Source organism: Dermochelys coriacea, chromosome 22 (genome assembly GCF_009764565.3).
Source record: "Dermochelys coriacea isolate rDerCor1 chromosome 22, rDerCor1.pri.v4, whole genome shotgun sequence".
NCBI classification, from domain to species: Eukaryota; Metazoa; Chordata; order Testudines; family Dermochelyidae; genus Dermochelys; species Dermochelys coriacea.
This window is the reverse complement of record NC_050089.1, coordinates 15487916-15497256: the sequence shown is the minus strand read 5'-3', so window position 1 is coordinate 15497256 and position 9341 is coordinate 15487916. Positions and strand designations below refer to the sequence as shown.

Genomic DNA, 9341 nt, shown 5'->3' with positions numbered 1-9341 from the left:
CTCATTGCTCCTAGTTACTCGCACAGCTTGGGTGAGCCACCTGTGTGTAAAGCCATAAGTAATGCTTTGTAAAGGAGAGGTGCACTGTGGTAACAATCCAGGTATTATTTTTAGCAGGGGCCCTGTGTCCATCTTGCTTCAGTGGGGAAATCAGCTTATGAGGGTTACAGTATCAATCCTTGCTGAGGCTACAGCCTTTGATGGACTATATGGAAGTGCTGACCATGCAGCATTTTGCCACTACAAGCATTCACGCAGGCATGTACATGTATTATCACTCCTAGATCAAGCTGCAATAACAATGCCCGCAGCCAAGCAATGTTCCCAACATAGGAAGGGGAAGATTCCCCCCAGAGATGGTAGGGTGCTGACTGTGGGTCAGCACAGTAGGTTGCCAGCACACAAATCACACTGGAGAGATGCAGAAGCAGCTCAGCAGTGAAAGGCAGGACAGAGCCAAGGCACTCCCTTAGATTCCATCACAAAGATGCCATCAATAGCTGCACCAGTGCAAATCCCTAGTTTAGACAGGGACTTGCTGCATTGTTTACAAGTTGTTTCCTCCTGCTTGAAACTCATTCTTCTCTTGTGGGAAGGGAGGAGGTCTTAAAAACCTAGGTCCTGTCTCCTCTGCATGGACTTGCTAGGTCTCATGGGCACTTTCCTTGGCCAACATTTCCCCTTCCCTTCACTATTGTGCAGGGTTCTGACTACTATGCTCCACTCCAGAAGAGTTGGTGAAATAGGGAACCCAGTTTTTTAAGTTGTGAACACACTAACGGGGTGGCATCTGCCCAGAATTCAGGTCCGTAGCATTTACAGCTTCTTGAGAAATTGGGATAAAAGGTGCCATGGAAATTTAAACTAGACTGAAATATATAATATGTGAGTATAGCAGCCATTAGCTGGTTCCTGTGACACTGAATCCTGCAGCCAGCCAAGCCCCCGGAAAGAGGGGCCTGCAGAACTTCCAAGTCCAACAAATCTCCACAGTCCCTTCCCTGTTCTCCTAGTTCAATGTCAGAAAACTCCACCTCACATTGTCCTAGAGAACAAATCCCACAAGGGAATTTCTTGAGTTAAGAAGACCACTGCCCTTCCTAGAGCCTTGGGCAAATGAATCAGGAGTCTTGCCAAAGCCAGGGCTGTAGGATTGGTCCCAATGCCTATGTACCTCATGCAGTGGTTGTTCTGTTATATTCCTCTGAGCACTGCTTTAGCTGCAACCCATTTTGCCCCCTCCTCTGTGAGCAGAAGGCGTGTCAGAGTGGCATTTAAGTCAATGCTAGCTTGTGTGTGCTTTTATTCAGAGTTGGGATCAAAGATCACTTGCATGGGTTATGCATGCCCTGAAATCCATATCCAAGTGTGATCTGAGGGCAGCCAACCAGTGAGGTGTTAGGTCAAGTAGTAGATTCTCTGACAGTTTGAGGAAGTGTAGGGGGCATGCAGGTGTGGTGTCGTATTTGTAGGATTTGTTGTTGCTTTCCAAAAGACAATGGGACTTGTCAGCCTCGTTTGGACATGTGCCATAATGCAGCAGCGGTTCTGTTGAGGCTGGCACCCAGAGTGCTGTGAATGACACAACACATGTCAGAGTTAGGCATGTTCTTTCTCCCTAGCTATCCCAGCATGAGTCCGTGGGTCAGCTGGGAGGAAGAGCAGTTTGACTCTCGTTGACTCTCTAATATAAATATACGTCCACCTCAGCCGCACAATGAACACAACACCCAGCTTGACCTCCACAGGTGCAAAACTCCACCCCTGCCAGCCTGAGGATTAGCCAGTTCGCTGCCACATGGAGTCAGCGGGAGCCCCTATAAAGTACAGTTACAATCTCTTGACATCTCATGGTAGCATCTGCATCTTAATGTTGCGCTGCTACCATGCAACATAATCATGTCATGGTGCATGAGCAAGGCACGATGTTCTCATCTTGACTGCCTTTCTCTTCTTGCTGTTAAGTGGTTGAGGAACTCTTCTGTTCCTCCTCAGGGGCATAGGGGATAGTCTACAGCAGAGTGGGATTGAAGGAGGAGGTGGGTTATAACTTAAGCAATGATGACTGAGTGGGAGGGGAGTAATGGTTTTATGGGTAGGGCATTAGACAGGGACTCAGGAGATCTGTTTTTGGCATGTGCTTTGCCACAGATTTTCTTGTTAAATCCCTTAATCTCTCTCCACCTCAGCTTCCCCTCTGTAAAATGAGGACAATACTATTTCCTTTCTTCCCTCCCTTTGTCTTGTCTTTTGAGATTGGAAGCTCTTTGGAGCAGGGACTGTTTCTCACCATGTGTCTATGCAGCATGGAGCACAGTGGACCCTGATCTCAGTTGCACCCTCTAGATGCTACTGTAATATAAACAGTAACTCGCGGCTGCTTGAGCTGAAGGCCTGAGGTGAAACTGATAATTCCCAGCTGGTTGCAAAGTGCCCCCCCCCCAAGAAAAAGAAATGCTCAAGCCATAGATGGTCGTTGGTGTTGTAACCCAGAAATGAAAACCTATAGAAAAAGCCCCAGTAGATAACTTGCTGTTAGGTCTGCAAGGAGGATGGAAATTGCATTTTGCAGAGGGGTTTTGCGGTGTTGAAATTTGGCTTTCATTCAAACTTCGAAATTCTCCACCAAAGAAAAGTTTTGGCTTTTTCAATTTATATTATAATCTATTTTATAATACAAAACAACCAAAAAATATTGAAATGGAAGCTAAAAATATTTTGTTCTACAAATGTTGAAATGGGACAACTTTCCCCTCCCTCCCCAAGTTTTTCTCCAAAATGAAAGGTCTGTGAAATTGACATTTTGAGAAGCCTTTCAATTTTGGATGGCACCGCTGTCTCTGATGGAGAATGGCTGAGTTGAAGTTTTTCTGCAGCTCTACTTTTTATACCATAAGACAGCTGGAAGCTGAATTGCCCACTCCTCAAGAACAGTGTTCTGTTTTACAGTATCAAGGGTTTATTAGCAGTCCAGTTGGACCCCCCCAAACAGGATTTCAGTCTGAAAATCCTACTAGATTCGTCACAGAAATTTAATTTGAAACAGGTGAGTAGCTTGGTTACAAACTCAACCAGTAGTTGATGGGATGGGATTGGGAAGGGAGTCTGTAAACCTTGCACGCAAGTGCATGCTTTACTCAGCAGTATGTTTCCCTTGGTTACTCCCCCCTCCCCTATTGCAAGATTTAACAGAGGAAGCAGTGTTACTATTCTTCAAAGCCTTCCTAGCTTCTGCAATAGAGAATTTAAACAGGACAGCTTCTGAAGATGGAGACAGCTCAAAGAAATGTCCCTACTTACCTGGCCCTGTCTATCTTTAACTTGTTGTGCTGTTGCCTTCCACTTGGAATAGCTGCTCTCATCTTTTCTCTCAGAGTAAGTCTGGCATTTATTTATGTTCATTCATTTTTTCATTGGTGTATTTCCAAACTTTGATTTACAACTGTGGTCTTAAAATGTCTGTTACAGAGAGAATTGGAGAAGCTCTAATTTTCAATGCAAAGGTGTTTAAACATTTGGATTTTATTCCCAGAAGTTATAGGGAATGGTGCAATTTTCCTTTAGCAATCTTCTAGGGCTCCTTTAAGCAAGTGTGGGGACTGCTGCTTCCAAAGGTGAATTGACTGGGAAGGGACAACACTTCTCTCTTGAACTGTTGCTTTGTAGGTGGTGTTGGGTGTAAGTGAAGGATATGTGTGTGAGCACTGGAGTGTGGGCTGTTTGTGTGCCTTGTGAATGGAGAGACGCAGCACTGACTTCTGTGTCCAGCGTTCTGACCATTAGCTTGAGAATGGGGATTTTCACCTCCTGGGGACAGTAGCTGAGGACCTTTGCCTTGGAGTGATCAAATTCTGCCATGAGTTTCATTGTGACCAATGCACACTTAATCCTCTTTCTGTGTATTCACATCACACAACTAACCATGTAGATAGATTCACAGTTATGCATATGTGCTGGGACAATTCTGGGTATAAACAGAGGCCATCAGTCCCTGACAGCACAGACTCTTTCATGAGGATTCATTAGGAATTGCCTTTTTGCATCTATACAAATAATTTGTACTGTTTTTTCCCCAGTTCCCAAAGATATTTAGAATTTTATAGACAAATCCATCAGTGAGCTGATGTGCTGAGTAGGAAAATTTGGCTACTAGAAACCTTTGTCTGTGAAAGGTGTTTTTTTCTTTTTTCTTTTCATTTTTATTGAGATATCCAGTTGACATGTATTTTCTTCTGAGCAATAACTAAGTGGAGTATTGAAGCTGTCATTGCCCTAAGAGACTTGTTGATCGATAAAGTAAATACACAGGGACGACAGCACAGGATACCACCGATACTCTGGTGAGGAATGTGGCTCCACTTTAATTAGCCATATAACCTCTTTGAGCAAAGAGGACATGCGTCGTGGGGTTTCAGTGCCAACATGTGTCCCTTCTGTGACAGGGTTGGTGACTGGCCAAGTGGAGAGGGGGCACATGATTGGTGCTTAGCCAGATCTGCTGCCTCCCACTAGGAAGCATGGTTTAATCTGGCAGCAGCCTCTCCCACCAGACTAGGGAGTAAGGCTATCTCATCAGAGAGAGGTCCTCCCCATGAGGAAGAACACAAACCAGATGGCTGTGGAATTTGAGGAGGAAACGGGAGGGGAAGAGGGTTAAAGGCATTTGAAAGGTTAGAAGTCAGGGAGGGTGAGGGGCAATATTTTCTGCTCTTTCCTCACGGCTCATGCTTGGCCTTATCAGCTGCCATCATAGCTGCACTAAAAATATTTTGCTGGGTTTGATCTCATATTCTTTTCCAAGTAATAAAGGCCTTTAGAAGGCCTTTCCCTGATATCTAATCTAAGGTCACTTTCCCAGGAGAATCAGTCTCTCTGTATGCTGGGTTTCTTCCTCCTTCATGGATTTTTAGGGTTTCCTCAGTGGAGAGAGCTTATTCCTTATTTAATTCCAGTGATGGAAACAACAGTTTCTTTTGCATATGTTGATTTTCAAAGGAAGGAATAAATATGTACATAGCTCATGAAACTGGTGATGACTCCATAGCATATGTTATAGCAAGGTGATACATTCACTGTTGCTAAAAGCCAGATTTTCAAACATATTTAGGCAGCTAAAGAGTCAGATAATCGTCTAGTGGGATTTTCAGAAGCAACGAGACACCTTATTGCCATTGAAATCCTAAATATTTTTTAAAATCTTCCCTGAGTACTTACACATCAAGAAGATATCTGACATTAAGGCTATCTTTAGGCTAGCAGAAAGAGACAGAACAAGGTCCAATGGCTGGAAGCTGCAGCTAGAAATATTCAAATAGGAAATAAGACTCAGTCTTTTAGCAGTGAGGGTAATTAAACACTGGAACAACTTACCAAAAAGGAAGTGCTAAATTCACTATCTTTGGACAACTTACCAAAAAGGAATTGCTAAATTCACTATCTTTGGAGTCGTTAAATAGACATTGCTCATCCTCCTAAGAGACATGCTGTAGTTCTGCCACAAGTTATTGGTCTCAATAGTGTTCACTTGTGTACTGAGAAGAGCAATTTCCTTCACATGAGGAACGACTGGGTGAAATTCCCTGGCCTGTGTTATAGAGGAGCTCAGACTAAATGATCAGAGTGGTTCCTTCTGGCCTTAAAAGCTCTGAATTCTTTAGAAAACGGGTAGATCACATTCCAAATATCGCAAACGTTCAATGAGCTGCCTACAGATGAGCAAGCCACCAAGTTATTCACAAAACTACCCACCCAGTAACTTCCAATAATGAAATAACAGCCAGTCTGTTTGCAGACCAGTCACAGACAGGAGGAGTAAAATTTGTGAAACAAATTGTATTACGATCGTACTCCCCCACCTCTATCCAGACATGCTTGTTCTGTGGAGCCAGGGTGTTAAGCCCCAGTTCTGCACAGGCCTAAAAATATGAACATGAGTAGTTCTACCGATGTCCATGGGGTTACTCAGATGTGTAAAGCTATGTGCATGCAGTAAGTCTTGGCAGGATCAGGGCTTTAGTCTTGAAGCCTGCCAAATTTACTTATAAAAAACCCAGTCACTTAACCCTTTATTTCCTTTTGGTGACTGAATGATTGAATTTCTGCTTTGTATTATTCCACCCTCCCTTTCTCCCCAACCGACAACTTAATTAATCACCCCCTCCATATTCTGTGATGCAGCAAACAGGGTATGAGAGGAAGATCCTGAAGAGAGCTGATTAAAAATAAAAAGACCTCCCAGAAAATCACAGGAATGTTGATGAATTTTTTTTAATGTTTTCCATCCACACTTTGATCAGCTCTCGTCCTGCATGTGACTGACCTCCATCTGGAAACCTAGCCCCCTTTCCTCTGAAGTGTTCAGCCTCCTCCCATGATGGTCCAATGGCAAGGATGCTAGCCTCCCTGTGACTTACTTCCCCACCTGTAAAATGGGCATAGCTACCCTCCCTTACCTCACTGGGGTGCTGTGAGGATAAATTTACTAGTGACTGTGAGGTGCTCAGTTATTGTTGTAATGGGGACAGATACGTACCTAGGATAAATGGATTCCCCCAGAATTTGTTGAACCTTGAGGCATGGTGGAAAACCCACGTCTTTGAATAGGTATGTCCAAAGGCTGAAACAGCTAATGGTAGGATTTCTGACTGGTGGATACGCCTACACCTTGAATACTGTGTGCAGTTCTGGTTGTCTCATCTCAAAAAAGATATATTAGAATGAGGGGTCTGGAACAGCTTCCATCTGAGAAGAGATTAAAAAGACTGGGACTGTTAAGCTTAGAAAAGAGCCGACTAAGTGGGGGGGGACATAATAGAGGTCTATAAAATCATGAAGGTTGTGGAGAAGACGAATAGGGAAGTGGTACTTATCCCTTAACACATAAAACAAGAACCCGGGGTCACCCAATGAAATTAATAGGCAGCAAGTTTAAAACAAATATGAGGAAGTACTTCTTCACACAACACACAACTAACCTGTGGAACTCATTGCAAGAGGAAGTTGTAAAATGCTAAAAGTACAACTGGGTTCAAAAAAGAACTAGATAAGTTCATGGAGGATATGTCCATCAATGGCTAGTAGCCAACATGGTCAGGGATGCAATCTCATGCTCTGGGTGTCCCTAAACCTCTGACTGCCAGAAGCTGGGAGTGGACGACAGGGGATGGATCACTCGATAATTACCCTGTTCTGTTCATTTCCCACTGAAGCATCTGGCACCTGCCACTATCAGAAGACAGGATACTGAGCTAGATGGACCATTGGTCTGACCCAGTATGGCTGTTCTTATGCGTTTAAGCTATGTTGGTCATGTGAGAGTTAATCAAATGACATGTGATAGGTGAGAGGGAGACATGCAGCTGCTTTTTGATTGTTTCTTTGTAATTCCTATGTCCTTGTATATATTGACGGCACACGGACCGTTGGATGGGCACCCTTTGGGGTGGGGTTTTATAAGCGTGGAATCTAAATAACTGTTTTGATGGGTGAGGTGGGCTGTGCTTCCCTTCCAGGTAGAGAATGCTGCTGGGACAGGTGACATGGAGCGAGCATCCCAAGCTTCTCGCACTGCCCGCATGCTGAATATCATCGGGATCGTCGTAGGAGTAATTTTCCTCATCATTATAATTGTCATAGTGGTAGTGGGGAGAAATGCCAAGTGATAGAAGCCAGCATCACCTTCTAAAAACTCACCGGTGCTGGGCAATAGCCATGTATCCAGTGCAAGGCCTCCTACCTACTCAAAGAGCCAGCTGGGCGCAAAAAGCCAAAGATGGGAGTCCTCAGCACCACTGAGACTGCCAGCCAGAAGCTGCATCATGCACAAGCACCATCCTGTCTTTCTAGAAACATTTCTCCATAATTAATTGCTTTGCGCTTTTGAATTAACCGGATTAACATGGTTTTCTCTATTGGTACGCAAATATATTGTTACAAGATACAATAAAAAAGGATTTGTATACAAGTGTCTCCCTACAAGTTTGTTCCCTGTTGCATTAATATACGGGCCCAAAGAATCTAGGTTATTGGAATGTTTCTTAAACTTTTATCCATTTTTATCCACTGTCCCACAGATGAGCTCACAACTAAGGTAAATTTATCGGCCCAGTTTTTACAACAGTGTTGACATGAATGGTAAACGACGGCTCCTGTATTTGTTTCCTGCTCTGCCATTGGACAGATGCCCTTTTATGATGCTTCCTCCTTTGTAAAGGTGTGGAATGGGGAAGTAGGTGGTATTAGGGTTGAATGCACTAGCCTGATACCTCTGGAGAGATGAATTCAAATCCACTCTTAGACCCTGATTCAGTAATGTTTTTAAGCCCCATTAACTTCAATGGGACTTGAGCACATGTTTAAGCACTTTACTGAATCAGGCACTTAGTTTCATTAGATTTTGGATTTAGAGTCTGATAGGAGTCTTGCCACTTGCTTCAGTGGGAGATGAATTGGGTTCATAGTTCACAGGTGGCTGAGTCTGGTAGATCTCATCCTAATCACTGCTTATTTATTTCCTAAACACCATCACACAATTCATCCAGGAACTAGAGTGGCAGGGGGTGCTATTGGACTGGACTAAGGTATGTCTGCACAGTTGGAGAGGGCCATGACTGTGGTGTGACAGGTGGCAATTTCCTAGACAAATCTTAAGCTTAATACATTTGGGGTGCATTGTATTAAAATGCAATTGCTTATGTGCTATTGTGAGATTGTGTGTAACTTCTCTAGGAGGAAGGGGTATGCTAATATATTTCCTCCGGTTATCAGCCCTTTTGAAGCTTTGCCCTGGCTAATCCATTCTCTGGCTGATTACCTAGTCACGTTTCTTCCAACTGGATTTTCCAGGGACACAACAGACAAAGAAAGAATTCTTTCTGAATTCTGAATTCTATTCTGAATAAATAGCCTGAGTTTAAGCTGATTCAGAGGGACCTTCATTCTGATCCAGCAAAGGGACAAGGCCTCTGGCTCATGGAGGGTCCCACTCCTTAGGGCAGGGTTGGAAGGACTGATATCAACCAGAGCCCTTGGGGTGATGGGGGGAGGGAGGAGGTGACCTCTGGCATGCTTATTAGCGTGCATGTAGGTTCTTTTAGTGTTTTTAATGTTTGATATGTAATACTCTTACTGTAAGAATAAATGTGTTGGTTTAGAAAGAGCTTTGTGGTCATTTATAATTGTGGTAAGTTACATGGTTATCAAGCTCGGAGGCAGAAGCCAAAAAGGCCTGCTTAGTTAGACTCATTTGCTGGAAATAATGCAATGAAGTCCAGGAACTGTTCAGCCTGGAAATACACAAATCAAAAGGGAGACAGAGGCAGAGCTCCACCCAAAAAAAGGCA

General features: G+C 43.7%; 1 long non-coding RNA gene across 1 annotated transcript; it reads left to right on the top strand.

Moving 5' to 3' along the window:
* Positions 1–1960: 1960 nt before the first annotated feature.
* On the top strand, positions 1961–7960 carry LOC119846685. Its single transcript, XR_005289944.2, has 2 exons — positions 1961–3375; positions 7512–7960. It is a non-coding gene; the product is annotated as an uncharacterized LOC119846685 (long non-coding RNA).
* Positions 7961–9341: the final 1381 nt, after the last annotated feature.